Below are 13305 nucleotides of genomic sequence, written 5' to 3' on the forward strand. Positions count from 1 at the left end.
TGACTATAAATTAAGACTTTATAATAGTGATGTGCCACTGTCGTACAATTTATGTCCGATATCATATATCAAAAAAGTAGCCAAAGAACATTATATGCAAGAATGGACCGAAAGATGGGTCAATAGGGATAAGGGAATTCTTACAGAAGAGCTGTATTTTCCAACGGTCTATGATCGTAATAAATGTAAAGTAATAACGCCAAATTTCGTACTGACGCAGTTTTTGGCTGGGCATGGAAAATTCGGGGAATACTTAAATAGATTCCATATTAAAGACGATGCAACTTGCATTTGTGGGGAGGAATCTCAAGATGTCAAACATGTATTATATGATTGTCCAGTCTTTTGCCGTGAAAGATACGAGCTTGAGTTGTTACTGAACACTTTAAATTATACATTTACCAAACCGTTAACCAATATACTTACCAACTCCAAATCATATAAGTATTTCATATCCTTCTTGAATAGAATATTCGTGAAAATGTAAAATGTTAAATTATTCCGGGGAAAAAAATCGTATTAGTTCTAATCAACTATAATGAAACTGTAAGTCTTCAATTTCGCATACTATAATATTGTACTATTGGTTTTAATTTTTATTTTAATTAGGCATTTGATTTCTAATTTTGAGCCATTTCTTGTAATACCTGATTATTGCCAATTGCTGTTACTAAATAATGTATTTAATTCGCAAATTTTAAGCCATCTCTTAGTATAGCTATTTATTGCTTCAAAATAACACGTTTAATAGCTATTATATACTTACTGGCTTTTAAGGAACCCGTAGGTTCATTGCCGCCCTCACATAAGCCCGCCATTGGTCCCTATCCTGAGCAAGATTAATCCAGTCTCTACCATCATATCCCACCTCCCTCAAATCCATTTTAATATTATCTTCCCATCTACGTCTCGGCCTCCCTAAAGGTCTTTTTCCCTCCGGCCTCCCAACTAACACTCTATATGCATTTCTGGATTCGCCCATACGTGCTACATGTCCTGCCCATATCAGACGTCTGGATTTTATGTTCCTAATTATGTCAGGTGAAGAATACAATGCGTGCAGCTCTGCGTTGTGTAACTTTCTCCATTCTCCTGTAACTTCATCCCTCTTAGCCCCAAATATTTTCCTAAGAACCTTATTCTCAAATCTCTGTTCCTCTCTCAAAGTGAGAGTCCAAGTTTCACAACCATACAGAACAACCGGTAATATAACTGTTTTATAAATTCTAACTTTCAGACTTTTTGACAGAAGTATATACTGTATATATTTTTTTTTCTTCCTATAACCATTAGATATAAATATAGAGACATGCCTTGAGGCTTTATGAAACGATCCATTCTTTAATTAAGGTGCATGCTTCTACATAATTCATGTGAATTGTAACCTTGACCACAATTTTGTATTATAATTTTATTATTGGTTATTGCTTATAAAATATGTATTTTGATACCAACTATAACCCTAATATACCTCAGGGTGAAATAGGGTTTATTAAATTGGATAATAAAAAAATAGTATCAAGGTTTTTGACTTGTTCCATATTCTAGCAGTGAAGCAATGTATGAATATTATGGAATGTTAATAAATACAACACAATACAATACCTGGTTAAGTTTCTTCCGCGGTCTTTCCTGACTGGAAGACGAGTGGTCTGTAATCACATGTCAGTTCTCGGCCTGATATTTCTATTACCAATTTCACCAACGCTAAATAAGTAATAGTTGATACACCATTCTTGAGTAACCAATTTAAAAAAAAGAGTGCATGAGTTTCATTTTTGCCTGAAGGTAGTTTTTTTAGCGGAAATTGATACAGTCTAAAAATATGCAATTTGAAAACTTAACTTTAATCTTCTCTGACTAAAATACGCATAGAATATTAAAAATGGAAATGTCACGTGACTCGAGTGGGATTACAATGACATTACTATTATAGATGTACCGAATTTTTGTTCAGAACTATTCATCTTACACTGTCCAATCTTTTTGAAAAGATGCGGACGAATAAACCTTTTAGCATAGGCCTAACTGAGGTATGCTATTAGTATGAAAATGCAACGCTCTCGTCACGTATACTCAGAACACATTTTTGTAATTGACATGGAGAACGTCAAAGCAAGGTTCTTAAAAGCAGCACTGGGAATCTCAAAATATGCACCCTCCAGAATGGCGTACGAACTCGCGCGAGAACCCTTCCTGGTAGAGGAACTACGAAGCAGACTCATGCTGCCATCTACCGCAGCAGAACTTCGACTACGCATGGTCATGCAAGAGAAGAAGGCGGAAATAGAAAGTGAATTCTATGGAACGGACGCGATGATCAACCGCAACTGGACAGGGCCGAACAACAAATTACGAAGCGCCATAACAAGGCTAGCAGTTCACGGTTTTCACCACAAACTGTGCAGAAGATCAGAGTACCACGAACCTTCCCCCGAATGCGTGTGCAAACTGTGCAACGAAGTGTGTCCAAAATATCATTTTAGTAAATGTGTGAATAGAACGAAGTCACTGGTGGAATATAGTAAAGAGAAGTAACTCATACCAAACTAAATGCACGTTTGTGCGCACTTCTTTCTTAATAAGTAATTGACAATGCCCTTGCTACTCTTGCCATATTGCGTTGGAATTTATAAAATTGTCTATAGTAATCTCACAACCAAACATTCTCATGGAGGCAGATAAAAAAGTTATTTTTTTTCTTCCACCATGTTATTATTATTGAACTAGCCGTACCCGTGCGCTCCGCTGCACCCGTTAGAAATAAATATAAAGTAATTACATAATTAAAATAGGACGTTTGATCCAGGGAACATTCGTGTTCGATAGAAGGATAAATCGTTTAATATGTTACTTAATTTAAATTGTATTTAAAATATTAAAATGCGATCACTTTGATCCAGAGACACTCACTTGGTGCAATGACAATTCCTTTAACATGTTTCTTAATTCTTATTACCAATAAATTTTGGAAAAGCGAAAATTAACAGAAACATTTTGGCTACAGATTTATTATCATGTTTATATTATATTATATTATGAAAAAGTGTGTTGATAACGGATGTACTCGAATTAGAAAGTTTTTAATTTGTTGTGGGAGCTCTTGAATCTCAGGAGGAACAACTTTTACAACAGCGCAACATAATCTGCTTGGCTCATTACCCAATTTTTTTGCATTGCATTTATTGCATATGTATTTTATGTATTTTAACACGATTCAATTGAGCATAGTTAAAATTTGAATTATACAATAATGGATTGCTAAGCTAACGCACTATTACTGCATACTAAATCAATACACTCTCGTTGTTCGTTAATTCTCAGAGATAAAAATGAATATGTTCATAAACATTATTTTAAGAAAAAAAGGAAATGAATATACAGAATAACCTATCAAGTTTTCTGTGCATAAGAAGCTATTTTAATCTTACCTGTCCTCAATTCACTCACAAGTTACTGTAATAACATTATAGCATTATGGGTTATTTGTAAGAAGTCGTCGCTGAACGATTCACATCGTTTATAGTTCACTTCTATTGTTACACAACAAGATGGATGCACTGAACGATTCACATCATTTATAGTTCACTTCTGTGAACGATTCCAATACACTAAACCTGGAGTAATTTAAGCTTATTAATCAAATAAATAATTCTACTTACTGTTTTTTATATGCTCACCTGTATGTAATTTCTATTTTATACATATTTCATTGTTATTTTCCATCCGAAGATCATTAAGAACGATGAATATTACTTAATATCTCCTATCTTTCTTCAAATAGTGTTTATATGCCATGTTAATTTTCATTTGTTTTCATAAGTTAACAATGATGCACATTGGGAGCAACTTATAAGAAATTATTTTCCTACACAATCCACGCTATATTCACGTTGTTTTGGAATTATTAATCGAAGATGGTTTGTTTATTGTTTATTACATGCACATTTGTATGTAATTTCTATTCCATACGGTTTTTTTTCTATCCCCCTATCATTAATGGTGAATATTGTTCATGCTTGTTTCTTGTATTTCTTAAAATAATGTTATGTGGCATGTTAGTTTTTATTTGTCGTTATTTACGTAAAAATGATGCGCCAAAAAATAAAAAATAATAATAATTTCGTACTCACTCCACATCCTATGTATTCACATTTGTTTTTCAGTGATTTATTAAAGAATGTACCGGTATTTAAAAGACTAATTTAGAAACATGTTACATAAATCATCCTTGTGCCAAAAGAGAATGCTCCCTGGACCAAACTGTCGTATTTTGCAATGGTCGTCAGTACTCGCTGAAATGGGTAATAATAATATAATAAAATAATGTTGTACGTAGCATTTAGAAACATGTTACATAAATCATCCTTGTGCCATAAGAGAATGCTCCCTGGACCAAATTATCGTATTTTGCAGTGGTCGTCAGTACTCGCTGAAATGGGTAATAATATAATATAATTGTTTTGCACGTAGCAAGCGGGGTATTGGGGCTGCAAGCCCTGATGATGATCCTACGTGTAGCACATGATGTAAAAAGCGGGGTATCGGGGCTACAAGCCCCGATGATGATCCGACGTGTAGCACATGACGTAGAAAGCGGGGTATCGGGGCTGCAAGCCCCGATGATGATCCGACGTGTAGCACACGATGAAAAAAGCGGGGTATCGGGGCTGCAAGCCCCGATCATGATCCGACGTGTAGCACATGATGTAAAAAGCGGGGTATCGGGGCTGCAAGCCCCGATGATGATCCGACGTGTAGCACATGATGAAAAAAGCGGGGTATCGGAGCTGCAAGTCCCGATGATGATCCGACGTGTAGCACATGATGTAAAAAGCGGGGTATCGGGGCTGCAAGCCCCGATGATGATCCGACGTGTAGCACATGATGAAAAAAGCGGGGTATCGGGGCTGCAAGCCCCGATGATGATCCGACGTGTAGCACATGATGAAAAAAGCGGGGTATCGGGGCTGCAAGCCCCGATGATGATCCGACGTGTAGCACATGATGTAAAAAGCGGGGTATCGGGGCTGCAAGTCCCGATGATGATCCGACGTGTAGCACATGATGAAAAAAGCGGGGTATCGGGGCTGCAAGCCCCGATGATGATCCGACGTGTAGCACATGATGTAAAAAGCGGGGTATCGGGGCTGCAAGTCCCGATGATGATCCGACGTGTAGCACATGATGTAAAAAGCGGGGTATCGGGGCTGCAAGCCCCGATGATGATCCGACGTGTAGCACATGATGAAAAAAGCGGGGTATCGGGGCTGCAAGCCCCGATGATGATCCGACGCGTAGCACATGATGAAAAAAGCGGGGTATCGGGGCTGCAAGCCCCGATGATGATCCGACGTGTAGCACATGATGTAAAAAGCGGGGTGTCGGGCACTTAAAAGGGCCTTTTGGAAAGCATGGTGATGCGCATTTGACAAACCCAGTGTACGTACTTGCTAACAATCCCTTTTTATTTGTCGTTATTTACGTAAAAATGATGCGCCAAATAATAATAATAATAATTTCGTACTCACTCCACTTCCCATATTCACATTTGTTTTTCAGTGATTTATTAAAGAATGTATCGGTATTTAAAAGACTAATAATTTAGAAACATGTTACATAAATCATCCTTGTGCTAAAAGAGAATGCTCCCTGGACCAAATTATCGTATTTTGCAGTGGTCGTCGGTACTCGCTGAAATGGGTAATAATATAATATAATATAATTATGTTGTACGTAGCAAGATTGATTATTCAATTGATAGGATATTTTATGAGGTTGTCACGACTGAGGTATCTATTGTCAATTGCTTTTATTTGTCAGAAGGCCTTGACTGACGGGTATATAAGGACTGGCGCTCTTAGGTGTGGAGGTCGGGGTTTGGGACGGCTCACAAGTAACAAGAGGAGAAGGGATAGAGACATCTAGTATTTTAAAGATTTATGTCGTTCACTAGATGAGTTGATTCAACTAACCTGGAAATAATGTGAATCGTTCAGCGACGACTTCTTGTAAATAACCGCATTATGTCCATCCAGAGAAACTACACTTTCCAATGATGAAATAATAATTATTTATACAAATCGGTTAATTTAGCTTCATACAAACACAGAAACATTGTCTGTAGGCTATGTTTCATAGCTTTCGATTGTTGTGTCCAAGGCCCCTTATAGACGAAGTCATTTGTTTTTTATTTCAATACACCGCCTTAGATGGCAGTTATTTTAATTTTAAAGCTCATTTATCTCATTAAATATCAGTCCTATCAAAACTTTTCAGAGAATAAAACGTATCGGAAATGATTTTTAAAGAAACTTTTGTTATGTAACATATTTCACAAAAATCAATAATAAGCGAGATATTTCGATTTATTTAATTCAGGCCCCCTTATAACCCCCCTTTTAAATAATGTATTTTGAATGCCATATAGCCTATAATCTAAGTTACAACGAACTTAATTTATATTCCAATTTTCATCGAAATCGGTTCAGCCATTATCGCGTGGAAAGGTAACAAACATACAGACAGACATACAAACAAAAATGTCAAAAAAACGATTTTCGGTTTCAGGGTGGTTAATTATATATGTTAGGACCAATTATTTTTTGAAAATCGAAAATTACCAGAAAAATTTCGGGTACAGATTTATTATTAGTATAGATTTCCAAATTTATAGAACCCTATTTTACCCGAAGGTATATTAGGGCTGTAGTTAAATCATATATAGCTTATCCCTGTACAAATATTTACATAAAATATATACATATTAAAGGCTCTGATAAATCCAAAAAGATTGCATATAAATCACTAGTACGTCCAGTAATGGAATATGGTGCTGCATGTTGGGATCCTTACAGACTAGAACATATTAAGACACTGGAAAAGATTCAAAAACGGGCTCTCAAGTGTTGTCGTAATAATTCACCATTAAAATGGGACACACTCACGGACAGGAGAACGTGAATTCGATTATGCGCACTGTTCAAAACATACAGAGGTGAGCCTGCCTGGAGAGAAATAAAAAATAGGTTGCAGCCGCCAAATTACTCTTCAAGGAACGACCACCCATATAAATTGAGGGAAAGAAGACAGAGGACGGACACTGGAAAGTTTTCTTTTCTCAATCGTACTATCAGGGACTGGAATGCTTTACCGGCAGACTTACTAAAGGCTTTACCAACAACCAAAAATGTATTTAAAAATAGGCTTAAGGACTTTACTAATAGACGATAATTATACACAGTATTTAAAGGGTGTAATTGATATTTTGTTATTGAAGTGTTCTATCAGTGAAGAATTATGTTGTGTCAGTGAAGTGTGCTGTGTAAGTGAAACGTGTTCCTGTCAGTGAAGCTTTATAGTTTATAGTGGCAGTGCAAAACATTTGAACAGTGAAATGTTTTTGAAGTGTTAGTGAAATCAGGATAGAATCAGTGAAATGTGTCGTAGTTCTAGTGCAGTGAGTGAGTTGACAGCGGAATGAGTGTAATGTTGAAAGGTACTTGTGCAGATATGAACATATCATACTCGTGGGTTTTAGTTCGAACATAGGTTTAAGGTACAAATTAGATTTACTTTAAATATTATTTTAACCGATCATGCTTCACTTAATTTAGGATGTTCCTTGTTATTATTATTATTATTATTATTATTATTATTATTATTAATTATTGTTAGTATTACTTATTAGTATTATTATTAATTGTATTTTTTATTAATTGTGTTTATTATTGTCTTTATTGAGTGTAATTAGTTACCACTGCCACCGGGTATATACCCATTGCAGTGTGAATAAATAAATACATACATACATTCATACATAAAATACACATCTTACATTAAATGTGTATGACATAATAAAAATCATAGTTATATTATATACAAATACGTGGGTATGATTCCATCATGTTAATAATGTCAAAACAAGTGCTTATACAAATTTTGGCCACTCGACCGCAATTACGAGGCCGTCCAGAAAGTGATTTTCCCTGGGGCCGTTTACAAAAAAAAACACAATTTCATGGTAAGATTTATTGAAACACATACAGAAATTCATGTGCTATTTTTCAACATATTCCCCACTGGAATTGAGACATTTGTCATACCATAGGATCAATATTTGTATCCTTGTGTCGTGTTGTGAACCTCTCTGTTGATCCTACGGTATGACGAATGTCTCAATTCCAGCGGAGAATATTTTGAAAAATAGGGCAAGAATTGCTGTATCTGTTCCAATAAATCTTTCCATGAAATTGTGTTTTTTTTCTGTAAACGGCCCCAGGGAAAATCACTTTCTGGACGGACTCTTAATTGCGGTCGAGTGGCCAAAATTTGTATAAGCACTTTTGACATTATTAACATGGCGGAAAAAATAATTTAACTTTTTTTTCTGCCCCCATCAGAATGTTTGCTTGTCAGATTCGTATGACATTTATTAGGACTATAAAATAGAAATGTAAATATTATATCCCTAAAATTCGCTCACATATTGTTAATAATTATATATTTATGAATACTTACCTATTCAGACATTGTGAAATTGAAATAGATGAATATCGATTACTGCAATGAAGAAATTTGATGCTACTCAGTAATGCCAATTGAGAAAAGCGAAATACAGGTTTAACAATGTTTATTACATGTAGTGCACTTTTTCTTGTTATTATAACAGAAATACGTTTTCATTATCTGCTGAAATCATAATCTATACTAATAATCAGGGAAAGGATTTATATGTAAATACATATTTACTTATAAAGCTAATATAATTTATATTTTGCATTATCTTTATGTTTCACAATGTGTAGGGTTGAAAAATCCTACTTTTATTTTCCATATTTTTCCATATTTTAGAGTTTAGTACATATTTTCGTTAATTTCCATATATTTTCCATATTTCATATAAAACAGTCCATATTATATTAGGTTTAACAATAAAACAAAACAAAATTCCATTAACTTTTAAAAATACATTTCAACAATAGAGATTTAAACACATGTTCAGTAATCCCTTTAACATCAGAGTTATTTGAAAATTAGCAGTCCTATCAACAATGGGAAAGTAAGTTACAAAACTGTATTAATTTAATTTAAAATTTTTAACAGACTTCAGTTGTGCAGCTCAACAGTTAAATGCCAGTCAGAGTACACATAGGTTCAGTTTTGTAAATCATACTATAAAGACGGTAAATATGCCAAAAGTACGTCATTCAGTCAATTTAAAATCAAAACTAACAAGTTACATTTCAGAATTTAAAGAAGATGGTTTATCAACTGACAATAAAATATTATTTTGTAATTTGTGTCAGTGTGCAGTATCATCTACACAAAAGTTCCTGGTGCAACAACACATTACAACTAGTAAACATCAGGCCAACAAACAACTAAATTCCAAGCAGAGACAATTGTTTTTAACACAACCAACAACATCGAATGTAAGATCTGAGTTTAACATCGACCTGTGCCGTTCTCTCATCTCTGCTGATATTCCTCTCTACAAACTAAAGAATAAGGTCTTCAGGGAATTCCTTGAAAAATATACTCAACATACAATCCCGGATGAGTCAACACTTAGGAAGACGTATGCTCCATCCATCTACGATGAGACAATACAGAAGATAAGAGATGAAATTAAAGATAGTTCAATTTGGGTTTCCATTGATGAGACTCCCGACAAAGAAGGTAGACTTGTTGGTAATGTAGTTATCGGTTTGTTAAGTGAACAATATTCTGAACGAATTCTTTTACATTGTGATGTTCTAGAAAAGTGCAATAACAAAACTATAGTTAAACTGTTCAACGAAGCTATGGGTATCCTGTGGCCAAAGGGTATTATGTACGATAATGTGTTATTCTTTATTAGCGATGCTGCCCCTTATATGGTCAAAGCTGGACAAGCATTATCTGTTGTATATCCTAAATTGACTCATTTTACTTGTGTGGCGCATGCATTTCATCGTGTGGCAGAAGTGGTCAGAGACAATTTCCCTAAAGTAGATTTGTTGATTTCATCAGTGAAAAAAGTATTTCTCAAAGCTCCCAGTAGAGTTAACGTGTTGAAAGAAATGTACCCTGAAATTCCATTGCCACCAAAGCCAATTTTAACTAGATGGGGTACATGGCTAGAAGCAGTTGAATATTATGCCGAACATATAGACTCTATTAACAATGTTCTCCTTGCATTGGACTCTGAAGATGCAGTCTCAATTGATACTGCGAAAACAGTTACCTGTGACATAAGTGTGAAGAATGACTTAGCTCACATTCAGCATACATTTTCATGCATCATAAAAACGCTCAAAAGTCTCCAAAATAGGCACCTTTCACTATCTGAAAGTTTTGAAATTATAAATAGTACTGTGGAACAACTGAATCGTGGTAGAGGTAAAGTTGCAGATGCAGTAAGAGCTAAGGTGGACACTGTACTTTCAAAAAACCCTGGATATGAAGAACTACAAAAGGTTGTTGCTGTGATGAGTGGTGAATCAACAGTGAAGATTAACTTGGACTTATCCCCAGCAGACATTGTGAAATTGAATTATGTACCAGTTACTTCTTGTGACGTCGAACGCTCTTTTAGTCAGTATAAATCTATCCTCAGAGACAATAGAAGAAGATTCACTTTTCAGCACTTGAAAGAAATGTTTGTAACCTATTGTTATGGTAACAGACAATAAAAATTGTGTTTTGTTGAAACTACATTGGAAGATAAGGTACGTCCATTATATTTTTTGTTTAGTTTGATTAAAATGTACCAATATTTAACGTACATAGTCATTTTTTTATAATTTTAAGTCCATATTTAATTCCATATTTTGGTAAAAATCCATATTTAATTCCATATTTTGGTAAAAATAACTACATATATATTTACATATTTCATATATTTTTAGTCCATATAAATCCGTTCCCTGCTAATAATAAATCTGTAGCCGAAATTTTTCTGGTAATTTTCGATTTTCCAAAAATAATTGGTCCTAACATATATAATTAACCACCCTGAATCCGAAAATCGCTTTTTTGAAATTTTTGTTTGTATGTCTGTCTGTCTGTCTATCTGTATGTTTGTTACCTCTTCACGCGATAATGGCTGAACGGATATCGATGAAAATTGGAATATAAATTAAGTTCGTTGTAACTTAGATTTTAGGCTATATGGCATTCAAAATACATTATTTAAAAGGGGGGTTATAAGGGAGCCTGAATTAAATAAATCGAAATATCTCGCTTATTATTGATTTTTGTGAAAAATGTTACATAACAAAAGGTTCTTTAAAAATGATTTCTCATAAGTTTTGTTCTCTGAAAAGTTTTGATAGGACTGATATTTAATGAGATAAATGAGCTTTAAAATTAAAATAACTGCCATCTAAGGCCGTGTAATGAATTAAAAAACAAATGACTTTGTCTATAAGGGGCCTTGGACACAACAATCGAAAGCTATGAAACGTAGCCTACAGATAATGTTTCTGTGTTTGTATGAAGCTAAATTAACCGATTTGTATAAATAATTATTATTTCATCATTGGAAAGTGTAGTTTCTCTGGATGGACATAATGCTATAATGTTATTACAGTAACTTGTGAGTGAATTGAGGATAGGTAAGATTAAAATAGCTTCTTATGCACAGAAAGCTTGATAGGTTATTCTGTATATTCATTTCCTGTATTTCTTATAATAATGTTTATGAACATATTCATTTTTATCTCAGAGAATTAACGAACAACGAGAGTGTATTGATTTAGTATGCAGTAATAGTACGTTAGCTTAGCAATCCATTATTTTATAATTCAAATTTTAACTATGCTCAATTGAATCGTGTTAAAATACATAAAATATATATGTAATAAATGAAATGCAAAAAAATTGGGTAATGAGCCAAGCAGATTGTGTTGCGCTGTTGTAAAAGCTGTTCCTCCTGAGATTCAAGAGCTCCCACAACAAATTAAAAACTTTCTAATTCGAGTACATCCGTTATCAACACACTTTTTACATAATATAATATAATATAATATAAACATAATAATAAATCTGTAATCAAAATTTTTCTGTTAATTTTCGCTTTTCCAAAAAATAATTGGTAATAACAATTAAGAAACATGTTAAAGGAATTGTAATTGCACCAAATGAGTGTCTCTGGACCAAAATGATCGCATTTTAATTATTTGGATGCAATTTAAATTAAGTAACTTATTAAACGATTTATCCTTCTATCAAACACGAATGTTCCCTGGATCAAACGTCCTATTTTAATTATGTAATTACTTTATATTTATTTCTAACGGGTGCAGCGGAGCGCACGGGTACGGCTAGTTACAAATAACCTGATTAAATACATTAATTAAATGAGCAATTGTTGAAAACGCAGTTATCAAATCTGAATGAAGGAGTGTCATTTTCTTTAGATAGAATGGACATGGAATTAGAAGATGAAGCTGTAGATGTGGAAGTAGGATTTCGCGCAAAGTTTAAAGCAAGGATACAACACTCTAAATGATGTTTTATTAAATGGTGAAAGAATTGTTGTAACCGGGCGTGACCGGCTATATTAAAACTCTCATTATATTTGGTGAACTTTAAATTTTTTTTTAATTGTAATATATAAACCGTACTGCAAGAAGAAAAATACTTCACAAACTTGTAATTGAAGTTACATTAGTAAGAACGTACCTATCTGAACAGATTCCATGTCTCACAACACAATAAATCACTAACAATTGCCTCTTTTTCACCCACATAGTAAGCCTCTCTGTCTACGACTGAACAGGAGCGAGAAGTGTTAGGAAGAACTGATTGTTTATACCCTTCTAAAAAATAGCTTACTGCTGATAAAACAGTGAAAGCTGTTGCTCACAACATTCTACAAATACTAAAAAACATGAATTCATATTCATCTATGCCTAACTGAATAAGTCGAAATTTGATTTTTGTCTATCTAGGTTGGGAAAATTGCATACTGTGCGGCGTGGGACAAATGATGGTTTAGGACAGTGTTTCTCAAACTTTTCTGAAGTGGGGACCACTTTTTAAAGTCAGAACAGTTCCGCGGACCACCTTCTACTCTTGTTCCCTTCGAAAGCAAATTTATCATTTTCGTAGCATATTTTAATGCCAGTATACTTATATTTTAAAATTGAATTAAGGTTCGGTACTTTGGTCCTCTGTTATGAATTCGGGTGGTCCGTGGCTGCGTTACAGGCGCGGCGCCAGATGTGCAGGGAAAAGATGTCGAGAAACACCATATAGTGCTTTAAATCCCTCTTTTGTTGCTGAGAGTAGATTGGGAAGTCTATAGACGGGTAGGGT

The 13305-nt window shown here is 34.3% G+C and overlaps 1 long non-coding RNA gene across 1 annotated transcript in view; it reads left to right on the forward strand.

The window, feature by feature from the left end:
* The window catches only part of LOC138703598 (uncharacterized), a 171542-nt gene that overhangs the window by 126554 nt on the left and 31683 nt on the right, over positions 1-13305 (forward strand). The window lies entirely within an intron of this gene.

The sequence above is a fragment of the Periplaneta americana genome, chromosome 1, assembly GCF_040183065.1.
Source record: "Periplaneta americana isolate PAMFEO1 chromosome 1, P.americana_PAMFEO1_priV1, whole genome shotgun sequence".
NCBI classification, from domain to species: Eukaryota; Metazoa; Arthropoda; class Insecta; order Blattodea; family Blattidae; genus Periplaneta; species Periplaneta americana.